The following is a 16640-nucleotide window of genomic DNA, read 5'->3' on the forward strand; positions in this document are numbered from 1 at the left end:
CTTCCTATACTCGGTGAGCTCATGATTTAAATGTGCTACTGTCATCAGATTCCAAGCGGAGGCCTAACAGTCCTCCAGAGGAAAAATGAATGGCAAATCAAAAGTTTTTGGACACCAAGGGAATCACAGGATATGGGAAAGTACAGTTGAGATAGAAGAGTGATCTTCAGTGGTGGAGCGGGCTTGATGAGTAGCACATCCAATTCCTGCTCCTATTTCTTATGTTCATTTGCTCTAGTTTGCTGTTGTACTTTCACATTTTGTTTGGAGGCTGGAAGAATCCCATCTACCTGTAGCATGGCTTTTCTGGAGAAAAAGCAAAGGGCAGAAATCAACACTAATTCTAGGATAAAAGCAGCCATTTAGGCAGATTATCTTTCTGATGGAAAGCTGGCTCCATTTCTCTCTCCACGGATGTTTTCTAAACTGCTCAGTGCTTCACAGCATTTCTATATTTTTCCTAGATTTCCAGAATCTGAAATGTAGTTTTGGAAACATACCTCAGTTTGATGAATACCTTAATACTGACCAACCATGAATGGAGGTGCAGAGGTCTCTGGATTGGTTGCTTTGTTGACAACCATGAATGAAATAGACAGGGCCATAGACTGGATATCATTATTATCTTGCACATTTCTTTGCTGCTAATTACATGCTTTCTCCCCCCTTTTTTGTAATAGCAATTGCCTTCTTTTAGTTAGGAATAATTTCATATAAAATAATATTTATAGTTATTACTGCCGAATTTGAGACTGCAATTTATCCTGCTGGGAATAAATTTTTGTCTTTCAGATTCCACCTTTAGAATCTGTAAAGTTCTCTGGAAATCAAGATGACTCTAAATCCAATGTCACTTCAGCATTTTCATCCTCATTTCATGCAAATGAAGAAGAATTTTTTACTAGTACTACACCTAGTGACCGAACTAACACACATTCCAAAGGATCAGCCAGCAAATCCAAAAAGGAAAGTACTTCCAAAACTGGGACAGAATCATCTGGAGTGTCATGTGAAGATCTTGTTATAGTTTTGGAAGAAAGCAAATTCTTAAAAGTTCTGGAAGATGTTGTGAAAGAATTGGTTGAAAAACTAGTGACTGAAAAAGTATCAAATAGAAATTCTGCCGCCTCTCAAAATCAGCTATCAGTCAGTCGTTCCAAGGGAAGTAATGCGATAGATATTAAAAAAACTTTTGAGAAAAGAGTTAAAGATTTTACTGAATCACAGAAGAACTTGGATCCAGGTCAGCAAAAGCATGGGCGTGTTGAACAGAAGTGGGATGATGAAAATTTAACATCGCATTCAAGCCAACCAAGAAGTTCAAAGACGCCTTCAGAACCAACGCAAGACAAAACACCACAACCAAAGCCTAAAGTGAACAAGGAAGATGCTTCTGGTGCCAAAGTAAGCTCAACAAGCAGGAGCAACCGTCTTGACGGAAAAGCAAGTTCTGCACCTTCTAGGAAAGCTGGAACTGAATCTAATGTTAAACAAGAACCCAAACCAGTGGTCAAACAAGTATGCTATTTCAAAAGCAAATCATCTGGATCAAGGAAGGTAGGTTCATTTTTAGCTTGTTTTTGCTTAAAACAAATTGTCCTTCTAGCATTCAAATTCACGACAGGTTATTGGAAAAGTGTTGATTGACAAATGAATTAAGGTTATGTTGTGAGTTATTTATAGCTGGTGCTGACAGGTTGGAACAGAAGTAGATAATTCTGGCTCATGGAAGCTAAAATATGTTAGCCTCCCTTTTTCAATACTTAATGATTTCTGCTGGATGGTTCAGGTGGAACTGGATATTGATTTAGGTTTAAGTACAGTTTAAAAATTTAACAATCTTATTTTAGAACTTCAAAACTGAACTTCTCAGTTGATAGAGTAAAGGGATTCTGGTTAGTTGACATAACCAAGAATAAACTTTTGTAGTCTATAATTAAGTAGGAATAAGAGTTAAACAGAAGCAGGGATCCATATTCTATTTAGTTATGTCTGGGGAGTTCAGGCCTGAGATTTGTTTATCCTGAACTACAGGGAAAATCCTAGACACTCTTGGCAGTCAAATGTACAGGAGGAGGTGCCTCAGGTTTTGGAGATTGAGCAGCAGCTATTTAAAAGGCTGAGAAGTAATGGTTGACTGACAGATAGAAGACCAGGCAGAAAGTGATGAAACTCCCAAAAGCATCTGACTCACAAAGCATGGTTTGACCTTGGAAAATGGTGAGAGTGACAGCTTCTCTGTGGAGGCAAGCCAGAGACAAGGCACAATATGTTGTACAGCTGCTCAACAGGGAGTAGGAAGTTTTAAAGGTCAATAGGGGTAAGGGATTCGTGAGTGAAGGGTGTAGACAGATACATCTAAAGCTGTAGATATGACTCCAGGATAGTTTCCTCCCAGATTCCAGGTTCAAGGATGTCATGAAATGGTTGCAGTGCATTCTGAAGGTGAAGAGTGTACACCCAGAAGTTGTGATCCATGTTAGGATCAAAGACATTGCAAAAAAGAGAAATTATGTCTTGCCAGCTGACTTTAAGGTGAGATAGTAAATTGAACTCTCTTCAAAAGATAGCAATCTATAATTATTCCCAGTGCCATGAAGTATTGACTTTAAGAATAGAAGGATATAACTTATAGAATAAGTAGCTGGAGAAATTGTAGAGAAGGGTGAGCTTTAGATTTCTGAGGCATTGGAACTGTTTCTAGGGAAAGTGGACATGTACAAATTAGGTTACATCTGAACAAGAATGGTACCAACATATTTGTGGGGAGTTTAACTAATGCTGTTAGGGTGGATTAAAATTAAATTGGAAGGTATTGGGATCTTAACAAATTGTTCAAAGAAGAGAGAAGCAGAGATAGAATTTAAAATCAAAATAGTTGTAATTATCTTTGGAAGGTAGAAGAAGCATAGGTTACATAAGAAAAAAGTTAAGTGGAATATATTTTAATGCAAGAAAGCTTAAGAATAAGACTGAGGCGTTGAGGATAAGATAAGCATGTAGGAGTATGATATCACCGTGATTTCTGAGACTTCCTGAAATATGGGCAAGTTTGGTAATTCAGCATTTGTGGTTGTTGACACCTGCCAGAAATAAATATACAGCTCCTGAGCCTGTTCCATCTTTGAATTGTATCAGGGCTGATCAATTTTCTAACTCCATTTAAATGTATTGGCTTCATATCTCTACGTACTCATTGCTTAAAAAAACTCTACGCATCTTAGATTTAAAAGTATTTATCAAACTAGCATCTATTGGTAAGGTTATGCTTAGCTGTGATGTTACCATATTTGTTGACTGGCATCACAAAAAGGGATATGTGAAATCTTGAATTAGCAATTCTATTCATGCCACGGATTACATACTGTTTATTCTGTCATTGACTCTACCCAACTAAATTCATTTTCTTAGGGATGATGCTGTTGAATTACCTCTTAAGGTTTAAAAAGTAGTGTGTAACAGGTTGCATGTTATAAATATGCATTGCTTTGAAACAGCTGCCAGGCCAGTAATCACACTATAAAAGTCATTTAAAGTTAGTTTCACTATAATTCAATTGATCACTGATTAATTTTTAAATGGAAAAGTGTATCTCCCTCTATTTATTGTAATTCTCAAGCATTTGACAACAGTACTAAAAAAATCAGATTTCAATTCTGTTTAAGTAATCACATACAACCATGTAAAATTTATTGGGTTATTGATCTTGACATCCGTGACTCAGCAGAATAAATTAGAACAGAAGAATGTCAGCATGTGATTTTAGTCAAGTAGAATGGCTGGTTGCCATTCTAAGGACAAACTGGCCTTTCACATTGATGTATTTCACTGATTCAGTTCAGTCATGAAATAGCTTTAAGGTTTAAGGCTTTACCCATCCCTCCCTCACTTTCTGAAGCATTGACTGCTCATTCCTCAGACAAAACATGTCACACTAATGGTCATCATTCACATGTAACTCACATGATCATATACTATGTTGCAACACTGCTTGGCACTTTCCATCAAGGGTCCATGAGTAAAGATCAGCAATCAGAAATTAGGCTGTTCATTTCCTCCCTCTTCATAACTCAAAGACACTGAGGCCAAATATACTTTCCTCTCCACTGGCCAAATGTAATGATCAAGGTCAGTAAATGTATTTCTAACTACCATATCCTACTGCACAAGTCATCTCAGAAATTGCTTGATTCATCACACTCCTACTACTCACCTTCTAACAACTGCTCCCAATCTCAACTAATGCCTGGCAGTGATGTGCTGCACCTTCCCAGGTTTAACACTGCAGGGGTTCTTGTGGTGTTGTGGTAGTATATCTACCTCTGGACCAGTAGACATGGGTTCACGTCCCACCTACTGTAGAGATATGTCATGAAACATGTGACTGGATTGACTAAAATTATCCACCTTTTTAGCATAGCTGCAAATTTCACATCCACCAAGGTTTGTGGAATTGCGGCTTGCTGACGGCACACACACGCAGTTATTCAACTATGATAGCCGTGGCACCCATACAGATTTTACGACCCTCACATGTTTTAATTTCTCTTGCAGGACAAGATGACACACAAATGGGAGTAGCAGGAGCTAACCAGAGAGTAATCAAGCACACCTACTTGGAGGTGTGATGTTGGCTACTTTTAGGATGCCCATTGCTGAGGCCATGGGCAGCAGCAGTGCTGGACTATTAAAGTTGACAGTAATTTCGTATAAAAATTCTCCTTGTCAATCCCACCTTCCCTCACACTTCATACATTCCTTTGACAATGCAGAGTGCACTCCTGTTGATGTAACCACATGCCTCTTACTTCCTCTATCTCCCTGCATCACAGCTGTACTCTTGTGCCTTCCTTCTTTCAAGATACCCAAATGTACAACCAAGCCAATCAGTGGAGAAATAAGAACACAAATATGAACTGTCACTTGATTTGATACCATGGCAATCAATTCTGATCCTGAACTTGCACATAATTTAGAGAAAAGTAAACAGGCAGGAGTGGCAGGAGGGCAAGACAGCATATGGTTTCTGCTGCAGATAACTCAGATAAGGATTTCAGTGGGGTAATTTATGGAAGAAGACTGGGGTATGCACAATTAAATGCTGGAAAAATGCCTGAATTCGGTACCAAGGAAAGTAGTGAATTGTTACACCAACTTCAAATAGGACTTTGTAGAACTTCAACATCTTTTCCAGTGTGCACATGGTGACCAGCTCCACTTGCGGACTTGTGGACATGATGGTCAACATAAGTTAGAAAAGGGAAGGGATGCATCGGTATGGCTTGAGAGGATTAAGGGTTGGGTAGTGGGAGAAGGAGGTATTAATGATTTAGGGTATGGGTGACACTCCAATGTGTTAGGACGGTGGTGTTTGACTGTCTTGGAGGAGTTTGCTGCTACCATAGTTTCAATGAGGACTCTGGAAAATGGGGTAAATGTTTTCCATTTTCTAGACTGTTGAGCAAGTCACAATGCAGAGTACAATACATGTACATGGGTACGTGGGTACATAGTGCACCCGCAGAAAGATGGCAGCTTATGGTTCAAGCAGACTATCAAGTATTTTCAACAAGCAGGAACAAGATTCAATACAAATGAAGCATATTCACTTTTATAATAATCTAGTAGTTTTATTCAGCTGAATTTAACCACACTATGTTTAAGTGACAACTTCACTAAATTTCATAGAGGGTTTCTCTTCACAAGGCCCAATGAGATTTCCTGCTGTATTTTATCAAACACACTTCATTAATTACGTAAACCAAAACTATGGCACCCCTTTCATCTGATGCTCGCACTATTCTCCCACTCACTGTATTAAGAAGAACCTGTCACTTAATGAATATCCTGGGATAGACTGGCATCCCTTATGTCATTTTGACAAGCCATTGGCCACCCAGACAAACACTGGCATTTCAAAGCTGCTCTGCTCAGTACCTGACTAATTTGGAAGCATGTCAGATAAAGGGAAATTGATACTGTGATTCTCTGACAGGGATTTGGAGGTTCTTATGGATGGGATTTTGTAGTGTAAGGCCTTCCTGTTCCCAGAGTTCTGGCAAAGGAGGCTACAACACTAAATACTTCCAGTCTAGACTGATGTTGCCACACAAGTCAATGCTGTTTCCATGATTCAGTGGGACACACAGCAGTTCAGGAAATGGATCAATGACAGTTTCCATTCTGCCAAGATAAGTGTCATATTCTTCTCTCTGCTGCTGACACTCAACTCTTATCTCGGCTACTGCATATATCTCCCACCAAGGCTCAGGCTCTACCACTCTCACCATTGCATGCAACATTTCTATCACTCGCTGTTAGCCACACAACTGTTCTGGAATAACATGCTTTATACTTTCTGAGCTGCCTACTCACTTGGGGCATCACCATCATACTCCCATATGCATCGGACCCCTTCCTTTCCTCTCAAACCCTCCCTTTCTCTCTCATTCTTGAATAAACAGTCTATAATAGGGCAGAAAGGACCCAGATAAGTGTTGGGATGCATAACATTAGGTCCTTTATCCTCTAAGAGGGAAGAATCCTGGCCCTCGCAGAAGCACTGGAAGCACTCCTGCAGGGATGCTGAGACATTTACATCTCGCCAACTGAGTAAGTATCATTGTTCATTCCAGTGCAACCTCACAGTAATCCCACAAAATGTTATTGATTGCACACCACCTTTTACCCTACGCCATGTTACCTTCTCTCTTTTGTGTCTGGCAGGTTTGAATGAAAATGTCCAGTGTTTTAACAGGCAAGACTGTCAGCCTGCAAGAAAGGCCCTCCTAGGAGGAGGGTTTCAACACCACCAGCAAACATCAACAACACTGCCTCCTGGACCTCCCACCAGCTGTTATTGGTAGCTTAAAACATTAGAAACATTAGCTAGATTAGAGTCTTGGGTACAAAGTAGTGAACATTTCACAGCCACATGTCTGCAGTTGGCCAAGGAAGAAATGGCCTAGACCACTAACACTTGGAGGACTATTGAACCAGGAATCTACGCAGCCCCTGACAGAAGAGGACCTTTGGTATTGGCAATTAGGGACTTTGTGCTTGTGCACAAGGTGCCACTGGAGCACCAGGCACATAAGTAGGAGGCAATGGCCCTTATAGTGCAGAAGATGCAGAAATGCAGATCCACAACAGATTCAGGGTTCTCGTTTTATACTATAGCAATATAACCATCATAATGGTTATGACAGTGAGAAGAAAGGTATGAGAGCTTTGGTTCCCATACCTTTATCTTGTTATCACAGTCAAATTAGTTTTTCCCACAGACTTCTTGGCAAAAGGGGTTGTATAGGTTGCTTAATTTTTTTACCTTCTTCCTCCTTATGCTCCTGGCTATATAGAAGATGGCAAGACCTATTCTTCATGATGGCAAAGGACCATCATAAATCTCGACATCTGTGCTGCTGAACATTACAGTGATCCAGCAGTGTATTCAAGGGAATAGAGCTGCCATTTAGATTCACTAATGTGATGTGAGCATCTGGTGGCTTTTATGAACAGGAGAGCCAGGTTCAGCAATATCAGGGTCTGCTGCATATGTGCACAGACATGCATTCCATCAACCTAGCCACTGGACCTTAACAACAATGGTTCACACCACATGTCTCTTTCTCATACAGAGACAATCTGATGCCTGTAGGCACTGGGCCAGAAGAAGAACTACAGATAGATCACCCCAAAGTCTCATGTCTGGGCACTCCCCAGGTGGCAGGGCCTTCCACTTGCATGGGACCAAGAACTGTGGCAGTCAAGCTGATGAATGTGCTTTTGGCACCAGCAAGGATACTCTCAATTGCTTCCAGGATTGTCCAATCAAACTTCCAAGGCTGAAGAATGACAGTCTAGGCTCCCTCCAAATTCACTGTTGAAGCTGGGGCTGCACTTAAGACTTTATAGAAGGGAAAGACCAAAAGGACATTGTTGGCAATGGCTGACATATCACTGTAAATAAAGTATCACATTTGTTTAAACATGTTCATAATGCCACTAACTCTGTGTGCTTGTATCTCTGTGTAGCTCATACTGTAACTTGCACTGGAAGGCCAGACATCAGTCGGCATGCATTATATTCCATGGAGCAATGCCAGATTTAAGAAGCCACTGGCAACATGTTTAGACATTGTGAACATTGCACTTTTCCTGCTGCAAAGATGTTGATATGGCATCACTGGCCTCAACAGCCAAAAGTGTTGATCTTGCATGAATACTCAGCAGTGTTTGAGGATGTACAGCAAACAGAAGGCTAATGCCTAAGTGTCACCAGTGAAGTTGAGACTGCGATGTATGTCCTCTATAGTCAACTTAGCTATGTGTCATGTTGCTCTTTGAATGGTCTCACTTCCATGGGTTTTGCAGCCTTCTGCATCACTTTGTTCATTCTGGGTGTATTTGCAGCTATTTTCTTTCCCATTGTGTAATTGTAATTTCAGGATGACAGAAGGCAACAGAGAGCACTGCTCAGACAGTAATTTCCAGGCCAGATCTCTGTGTGTCAATTATACCCTGGCAGTCCTCACTATGAATCTCATAGACTTTCCAGCTATGAAGGTCCCATGACTACTATCAGGCTTTGGGCATAAACCCGAATGATTTGCTGTTTAGTGTAGACTTGCAGTGCCTGCAAACCAATGTTCCCTAGTGTGGTATTATAGGTTAAGAGATCATAACCTCAGAGTCAGAGTTAGTCCATTCAGGGGAGATGTTAGGAAACACTTCTTCATACAAAGGGTAAGTAAAAGATAAAGTCACCATAGTCCCAGGTGCCACAGTGCTGCTCTCTCGTCAGAGAGATATGACTGGCGATGGAGTATCACCACACCTCATGCGAATCTGGAACACTCTTCCTTCAAAAACATCTAAGAAAGGGGTCAAATGAAAAATCAAAATAATATTCACAAATTTTATTAGGTAAGAGTAATAAATGTTTACAGAAACGAGGCAGGTACAACAAGTTAACAGAGATTCAGTTGAATAGCAGAACTATTTTGACAGGCTAAATGGTCTACTCTTGCTCCATGCTTCCATGACTGTGCAGTCAAATCCAGCAGTTGAATTTTAAACTCCCATAGAACCTGACATTGGGAATGTACAGCCATTCCTACCGTCTACTGAGGTAATCAGTAATGTATTTGAGCATGTGCTCCCAAAGGTGAGGATAACAAAAAAGATGATACAACCCTGGGAGTAATGGGAACAGTTCCAAATTCTCGGCTCAAAGCTGCCAAAGTGAATGAGTTAGTAATCTTGCTCCAGGGCCCAGGAATTTCAGGGTGACATAAACTACTACATAGAATTGTTGACACTAAGTGAAGAAGCAATCCAGTTTAGACAATGCCATTATTATTACTGCTTTCACTGATGAAGCTTTTTTCTGTGCACAGAGCTCAAGGAAAGATAAAGGATTACACCATGGAGATGAGGCTTGTAAAATCATCTGCAGAACTTATATGAAACCTCACCCAGATGATGTGAAAAAACAGAATATGAAAATTGCAAATGCATTATTTTCTGCCACATTTTCTCTCATTATGAAGAAAATCAAAAAAGAAGACTCACTTGCTGAAAAGATAGGAATTGCCCTTTGTGGCCCAAGACAGTGTTTTGAAGAGTGCAGTTCAGAGGATAAAATGGAAATTGTTGAATATGAAAGCCCTGATGCTGATTCAAATGCTCAGAACAGAGGGCAATTCAAGAGCACAGCTAAATCCCGTGCAGTTTTGCCCAGATTGTATTCCAGTCAGAGTTCAAAAAGGAGCCATCAATCTTCAGACTGTCTTAAGCATTGTGTAGATGCCAGTACAAATGTCAGATCAAGACTCACTGTTCTTCCAAAGTTATGATACAAAGTATCTAATATCTAACATCTAATACTGAATTCCTCTCTCTCTCCCCCCCCCCTCATTAAATATAGAAAAATTATGGTATGTAATGTGATTCTTTTGGAATAGGAAGACACGGAGAGAGAAAGGAAGAAAAGAAAACTGTTCATGTATTTTATTTTGGTGAATAATAATAGTATGCTCCTTTCTTTTATTTTGATAACTTATTTAACTTTTTGGCCTTAATTGTGCTATCACTGTCACACTGCAAGCATCTTGAAAATACCTATAAAAGAAAACAGCATTCTGGAAGGAGAAATGGGCAGCCAGATGTGCTAATTTTGCACATGTACCAGTGTCGATAACAACTACAGTATTGTGAAAGACTGTTGAAATCCGAGGTAGTCTTTGAAAAGACACCTATGGGATGTTGAATATTAATTATATGAAAACTGCCTGAACTAACACCTATGTGAAATGGGGTCCTTTGGCTAAGCAGTTTGATTAAAGTTGTGGAAGTAGATCAGTATAGCATGTCGAGAACAAGTAACTCACGTTAATTTAGCTGGCACTTAAAAGTGCCATTTCTCATTCTTTGCCTTCTCTTCTATTAGGTCAATTTCAATTCCTTTTGCACCTCAGATTCAGGACACAGTGGAAGTATCCAAGTCAAATTTATCTCTGCCAATAGATTTAGTAAACCTACTATTAGAACAATCAAATGGAAACTTTATTTAAACAGCAAATGCTGCCCTTTTTCCCTTCTCCACCACTCCTTCTGCAGCCAATCTTCTTATCCCTTGGTAAAGATGTCTCACATAGTTTCTGTGATTTATTTTCCCTTTTCTATAGTGGTATTGTAATTCCTAGTTTCCTGTCTTTCTAATTTGCTTCTCAGTCACCAGTTCTGACCTTAATGAAAAGAAAATTCACGTTTTACTATTGAGACAGACAAAGTACATTACATGTGATGCATAATCCACTTGCATTTTAAGTGGTTCCACATGCAAGGGTACTGAATAAATTAAAATTATCAGAATCTAGAAAGAATGTGATGTGGATACTCATTTCAAAAGAATGAAAAAGAGTTACAGTATAAGACATGCGAAAATGCCAATTAGAGTGTGAAAGGGGTCAGTGCTGCCATTTTTGTTGACTCTCATCCACATGAAATGGACAAAGTTCAGAATGCCAATGTAAACTAATTAGATTTGCAGATGATGTAAAAATACAGAACATTTAAGATTCTGCAAAAGTACTGGATCCATTGTGTCTTTTGTATCATGTTAAATTATTTAGTTCTCATACTACAAGCTGTAATAGCAAACAAAACTCTAATCATGCAATCTAATAGATTTTCTGTAATATTCCTGGGATAAACAAAAAAGTAAAAGCTGTTTCTTCATTATTTGTAGCTATCAGTCTCATGCTATGCCTTCATAGAAACTTTGTGGCTTTCAGCATATCTTTATTTTAATTTACTGAAGAAAAAGGTGAACAATCAAATAAATATCAATTATACAACTGATTCTATCCCCCTCCCTGGCTTTAGTCTAGAATTTTAGAAAATATTTTATTGTCATGTGTATTCAAGTACAGGAAAGTGAAAAGTGTACAAAGGCACCATTCTTTGGCACCATTTTTGTTACAAAATCAAAACTTTATTTATGCTGCTGCTTTTTTATAAGAAAGCCAAAAGTTAAGAAAAACATTCAGATCGTAAAGTCTAAGTCTTATCTCTATAAAGGTGTTTGGAAACACTGATGCTGACACCTGACCTGAAGTCTTGGTCAGCCTGTAAGTCTCACATCGATTGCTGGGAGGAGCCATGTCATTGCTAGTCTAGGACTGAACCAGACTATTTGCAAATCTTGGTATCATATTTGATCCAGAGATGACTACATACTCACTATTTCCACCTCTGTAACTTCATCTTTTGGCCTTAACTCACCTTGTTTACTTCGAAACACTCATTGCCGCTTTGTCACATCTACTGATAATGATCTCCCAGATGGTCTCCTACACTCTATTATCCATAAATCTGAGTTCCTTTTATGTCTACTCCATGCCTGCTAACTTCTACTGAACCCAAAACAAGCAATTTGAGATTTTAAAATTATCATCCTTGTTCTTAAATCCATACAAGAGCTTGTCATTTCCTGGTGCTGTAATCTCCTTCATCCCCACAACACTCCAGGTTATTTGACCTTATCTATTCAGATCTCTTCAGTCTCCCTGTATTGATCACTCCACAACTGATAATACCTTTAGCTGCCTAAGCACCTTTTTAACCAAGATTTTGATCATTTGGCCTAATATCTCTTTTTTGGCTTTTTATCGTATTTTGCTTTATAATGCTCTTGCGAAAACTTCAAAGGCAGCATATTAGTAGATATTTTTGTTTTTATGTGTAAAAGATGTAAGGCTTATTTAAGAGTCTGAATTCACATTGACAGTACTAAAATCTACAACATAGCTACAAGGAAAGACCCCAATCTTTATTTTGCTTTCGTGCTGAGGAAAACAGAAATCAGCACCTCAGCATGCAGAGAAATATGGCATGCTACATATTGATGGATTAATTTACAAGTCGTCCAGGACATACAATTGTCAAAAAAAAACTTTCACCAGCATGAGCTGGCAATGAGCCTCAGATCTTACATGTGCAACTTAAATTGAGTTTTTGCATATTTATGTAATCAAAATCTATGGTAATGTTTCAAGGTAAACTCCTATATTTTCAGCTATGATTTTAAAATTCCAACTTTGTACACAAATCCACAAAGAAGCTAATTCGCATCAGTATTGTGTTTCCAAGACCAATATAATGTTCAATAAAGCTATTGTTTCTATATGGCAACAAGACTTGGGTCACCTCAAGTCGCTGGAGAATTTCCACCAGCTGTATCTCTGCAGTATATTCAAATTCAAGTGGGAAGACGGAGGAACAAATTACCACAAGCTCATTGCAATAAATTACCTTAACATTGCAACCATGATCATGTAAAATGCGCTCCTCTGGTCAAGTCACTGCATCCTGGCAAAAGTCTGAGGCTAAACCAAACTGTTCCTTTCTCCAGTTAAGGTACAGTCAAGGTGTGAAGAGGAAGTAATATTTGACTTGAAATGTTAGCTGCTTCTCTCTTCATAGATATTACAAAGTTTGCTAGGCATGTTCAGAAGTTATTTTCAAATTTCCAGCAACTGTGGTATTTTATTTTTATGTTCATAACCAGTCATATTTGACACCGGGATGATCTTCCTAATTGTACCATCAACAAAACCACCGATTTTCACCTCTATGAAACTGTAATCCTTGCACATGCACAACTGTGTAGCCAACCTCTATATCCACAAGTTGGCTGGATGTCAAACAACTGTGAGTCAGAATACAGGAAGGAGATAGAATGCTTGGTGTTGTGGTGCAATGATAACAACCTCTCTCTCAATGTCAGCAAAACAAAAGAATTGATCATTGACTTCAGAAAGAAAGGAGGAGGACACATCCCTATCTATATTAACGGAGCTATGATGGATAGACTATATGTTGAGTGTCAAATTCTTAGGAGTGATGAAAATCAACAACCTGGACTTTCCACACAGATGCGATGGTCAAGGAGGCACAGCAATGTCTCTTCTTCCTCGGGTGGCTTAGGAAATTTGGCATGTCCATAAAGACCTTCAGTAACCTTTACAGATGCACCACAGAAAGCATTCTATTTGGGTATGTAATGACTCGGTATGGGAAATACTCTGCCCACGACCAGAGGAAAGTACAGAAAGTTGTGTGCACAGTCAAGACCATCATGGAAGCCACACTCCTGTCTATGGACTCCATTTACACTTCATGTTGCCGCGTAAAAGCTGCCAACATCATCAAACACCCCTCCCACCCTGATAATGCTCTCTTCCAACATCTTCCATCAGGCAGAAGATACAGAAGCTTACACACACACACACACACACACACACCAACATGTTCAATAACAACTTCCTTCTTGCTGTTATTAGACTGCTAAATCGACCTCTCTAACTTCAAATAATGTTGATCTTATTAGTGTTGATCTTGCTTTGTGCACCTTCTGTGCAGTCGTAACATTGTATGCTTTGTTCTTTCTAAGCACCCTATGATCTGTATGTCCTTGTTTGCTATAATCTGCCTGTACTGCTTGCAAAACAAAACTTTACACTGTACTTAGGTACATATGACAACAAAAAAACCAAACTTGTCACAAGTTCCCATATGGTAGTGCCTCTTCCACTAAGCTATAATTGTTGGATACTGACCATGTAAAGTCTGCAGCAGTGAAGCAATAAGATAGAACAGTACAGAACATACTACCAGAGGAAGTGGTGGAGGCGGGTACAGTTACAACATTTAAAAGGCATCTGGATGGGTACATGAATAGGAAGAATTTAGAGAGATTTGGCCAAATGCTGGCAAATGGGACTAGACTGGATTGGGATGTCTGGTTGGTACGGGTTCGTTGGACTGTGGGGTCTGTTTTTGTGCTTTATGACTTTAAAACGTAAGAATTCACTTTCCTCAGGACCACTCTTGCCTTCTCTGCCAAGGATCTGTGCCTCCACGAATGAGTCACAAATGATGAAACCTGGCAGATGCCACTCTCAATTCAAGGCACTAGCAACATTAAGTATATGAAACAGGCACACTTAATTAAGATTAACAAATGTAAAAAGTGGAACAAAGAAGAACATTGTGAAAATAAGGCAGATCAATGTCATAGGATAAGTGCAAAACTCCTAAAATTGCGTAGGTATAAAAGTCTTTAACGTCATGCCACTTGCAAATAGGATGCCTCACTTTAAACTATTAAAGTTAAAAAAAGTCAAGAACAAAAACAAAGTTGCGAGAAAAGCTCAGCAAATCTGACAGCATCTGTGAAAAAAATCACAGTATAAAAATAGAAAGTACTTTAAAAAAAAAATTAGTTAATTTTCTATTGCTTCTCTGACCTTGAAAACCAAACTATTCAACTTCAGAACACCTTTCATAATCTCAAAAAGCCTTAAAGCACTTTACAGCAAATTTAACATTTTTAAACTGCAGTCACCACTGTAATGTTTGAAATGCAGTAGCCAATTTGCACACAGGAAGATTCTACAAACAACTTGTGATAACAACTAGATAATGTGCTTCTTTAAATAATGTTAATTTAGGATAAATATTAGTCAGGACACCAGGATGTAAAATGTAGCAGATAGAAATTTGCAACCGAACACAAATTGGCACAACATTAGCCTCTACTTGACCTTGGGATATGCCAATTACAACCACTTCTCATTGTCTTAACAACTACCAGCTTCAAAGACATTCCTGACTGTGAAAAATGCCACAAAAGATCAGAATCATAGAATGGTTGCAGCGCTGAAGGAAGCCATCCAGCTCATTGAGTCTGTGCTGTTTCTCTGGAATTCAAGGTAGACAAGTAGGAGGCTGGAAGGACACAGCAAGCCAGGCAGCATCAGAAAGTGTAGACGTTAACGTTTTGGGTGTAACTCTTCTTCAGCTCTGTGGGTGGATGTAAAGGGAGCTGCAGATAAAGTGGGGGTGGGGGGCAGGGTTCTGCGGTGGGGATAGGTGAACACAGGTAGAAGGTACGATCTGATTGGTCAATGGGAGGAATGAATCTGGTTGGTGGTTAGAAGGAATGGTCGATGAGAGGAATAGAAGAGGGGGGGGTTCCTGGTGGTGGAAATTGAATAAAGATTTGTGCACTTTGTGTCTTTCACTGTGTCTCCCACCTGCACACACACACCATGGGTGCTGGGGATAAAATAAGCACTACCGCACTTAGGTGGTAGTGTGATAAAAAAAAAGAAAAATAAATAAATAAAATAAACAGGAGATAAAAAAAAGAAAAAAAAGGAGGACCCAGCACTGTCCTTTGATGTGAAGGGCAGTGTTTGTCACGGGCCACCCGGGTGTTAAAAAAATAAATAAATAAATAAAAAATTTAAAAAAAATAGAGGGGGGGGGGGAGGAGCTGGGAAGGGAATCGAGTGATGGGAAGGGAGATTGTTTGAAACTGGAGAACTCAGTTGAGTCATCCGGGCTGTAGGCTGCTGAGGCGGAAGGTCAGGTCAATTTGCAGTTTGATTCATTGTGGCAAAGGAGGAGGCCAAGGATGGTCATGTTAGAAAGGGAGGGGGAAGGGGAATTAAAATAGGTGGTGACTAGAAGGTCAGGTTGACCCTTGCGGGCCCGGCTGAGATATTTGGCAAAACGTTCCCTTAGTTTGCGTTTGGGCTGTCCGATGTAGAGTAGATACAGTAAACTAGATTGGAGGAGAGGCAGGTGAACCTCCTGGCTCACCTGGAAGGACTGTTTGGGGCCCTGGATGAGGGCATGGTGTGCTGGCAGGTTTTATATCTTTTCTGGTTGCAGAGGAAGGTACCTGGAGGTTTGGAGGGGGTTGGTGAGTAGAGTGGCGCAAATCAAGGATTGGTGAAGGGAACAGTCTTTGTGGAAGGTGGAGAAAGGTGGGGATGGGAAGATGTATTTGCTGGTGGGGCCTCCCTGCAAAAGCAATTTAGCCACATCCATTCACCTTGGTAAAACCAGGCAGTTATAGATAATGAATATAAAAGGAGCCTGTTACAATTGATTCCCACATCCAAATCATTTAGAAATGTGGCGCTAGCACCTTTCCTAGTGGTACCGCAGTAGTAACAGCCTACCATCCTGAGAATTGTCTGTTTATTCCTCCTGTCTACTTTCTGTGTGTAATCCAATTCTCTGATGTGAGTTTTACTTCTAGCTGGATATTCTACTTGATGTAG

At 39.7% G+C, this 16640-nt stretch overlaps 1 long non-coding RNA gene across 1 annotated transcript in view; it reads right to left on the minus strand.

The window, feature by feature from the left end:
- Nucleotides 1–16640, minus strand: part of LOC122562542 (uncharacterized) — a 49642-nt gene that overhangs the window by 27351 nt on the left and 5651 nt on the right. The window contains exon 2 of the long non-coding RNA XR_015761237.1: nt 8767–8873. This is a non-coding gene — a long non-coding RNA (uncharacterized LOC122562542). The remainder of the gene's footprint in view (nt 1–8766; nt 8874–16640) is intronic.

Source organism: Chiloscyllium plagiosum, unplaced genomic scaffold (assembly GCF_037043375.1).
Source record: "Chiloscyllium plagiosum isolate Xiang-an unplaced genomic scaffold, Cpla_swu_hap1 HiC_scaffold_24, whole genome shotgun sequence".
Lineage (NCBI taxonomy): Eukaryota > Metazoa > Chordata > Chondrichthyes > Orectolobiformes > Hemiscylliidae > Chiloscyllium > Chiloscyllium plagiosum.